Genomic DNA, 1,575 nt, shown 5'->3' on the forward strand with positions numbered 1-1,575 from the left:
AGCACAGGGGCCTCCTTCAATGCAACGTCCAGGCCAACTCGTACAACAACAACAGCAGGATGTAGTGCAAGGAACTGCTGTTGTTGTTGTGGGACATCCAAGTAGATTGTCCAAAAGTTTTCCTACGAATGCAGGTAGGATATGGAATACTATGATGATTCCTAATACAAAGCACCACAACTGGATGTGAGTTAATGGTGGTGCGCTCGCGGGGAAGCATTCAGTTTTACAAGAACGAAGGTTGGGTTGGTAGGGCGTTTGCTTAAGAAGGTGTTTCTGCTTTTTTGTGCAAGTACTGGTGGGGTGTGCTGAGTTTCTGCCTCGTCGCCTTGGCAAGTGATTATTACTTGGCCCTGCGCGTGCGAATCGTAGTAACAGTCACCTTACGGAGAAAGCACAGGGGCCTCCTTCAATGCAACGTCCAGGCCAACTCGTACAACAACAACAGCAGGAGATAGTGTGTGGAAACTCCTGTTGTTGTTGTGGGACATCCAAGTAGATTGTCCCAAAGTTTTCCTACGAATGCAGGTAGGATATGGAGCAACTATGATGATTCCTACCTCTTCGTAGGTTCTCCGCTGGGAGAAAGAAAATCCATACATAAAGATCACCAGAATATAACAATAACTACCTGGTTGATCCTGCCAGTAGTCATATGCTTGTCTCAAAGATTAAGCCATGCATGTGCAAGTACAAGCCGACTTAAGGTGAAACCGCGAATGGCTCATTAAATCAGCTATGATCTTTTGGATCTTCAAACCTACTTACTTGGATAACTGTGGCAATTCTAGAGCTAATACATGCATCACGTCTCTGACCGCAAGGGAAGAGCGCTTTTATTAGTTTCAAACCAGTCGGGCCTCGGTCCGTCAGCCAAAATGTGGTGACTCTGAATAACTTCTTGCTGAGCGCACAGTCTACGGACATGGCGCTGAATCTTTCAAGTGTCTGCCTTATCAGCTGTCGATTGTAGGTTAAACGCTTACAATGGCTATAACGGGTAACGGGGAATCAGGGTTCGATTCCGGAGAGGGAGCCTGAGAAACGGCTACCACATCCAAGGAAGGCAGCAGGCACGTAAATTACCCACTCCTGGCATGGGGAGGTAGTGACGAAAAATAACGATGCGAGTCTCATCCGAGGCCTCGCAATCGGAATGAGTACACTTTAAATCATTTAACGAGGACCCATTGGAGGGCAAGTCTGGTGCCAGCAGCCGCGGTAATTCCAGCTCCAATAGCGTATATTAAAGTTGTTGCGGTTAAAAAGCTCGTAGTTGAATCTCACTAACGGACTTGACGGTTGGTTGGTTGGTCACCGCCTGGTGGCCACTACTAATTCTGTCAGGCTCCGAACAGCAGCACTACCGCTGGCTTGCACGGGTTGCTCTTCATCGAGTGTCCCGAGTGGCTGGCATGTTTACTTTGACAAAATTAGAGTGCTCAAAGCAGGCTTCTTGAATCGCCTGAATGTCTATGCATGGAATAATGCAATAGGACCTCGGTTCTACTTTGTTGGTTTATTGAATCAGAGGTAATGACTAATATGGACAGGCGGGGGCATTCGTATTGCGAC

At 47.4% G+C, this 1,575-nt stretch overlaps 1 non-coding gene across 1 annotated transcript in view; it reads left to right on the forward strand.

Annotated features, from left to right (window-relative positions):
- Positions 1 to 628: 628 nt before the first annotated feature.
- The window catches only part of LOC139748399 (small subunit ribosomal RNA), a 1,946-nt gene continuing 999 nt past the window's right edge, over positions 629 to 1,575 (forward strand). Inside the window, exon 1 of the ribosomal RNA XR_011712656.1 lies at positions 629 to 1,575. This exon is cut by the window's right edge and continues 999 nt beyond it. This is a non-coding gene — a ribosomal RNA (small subunit ribosomal RNA).

The sequence above is a fragment of the Panulirus ornatus genome, unplaced genomic scaffold (genome assembly GCF_036320965.1).
Source record: "Panulirus ornatus isolate Po-2019 unplaced genomic scaffold, ASM3632096v1 CTG_1176_pilon, whole genome shotgun sequence".
Lineage (NCBI taxonomy): Eukaryota > Metazoa > Arthropoda > Malacostraca > Decapoda > Palinuridae > Panulirus > Panulirus ornatus.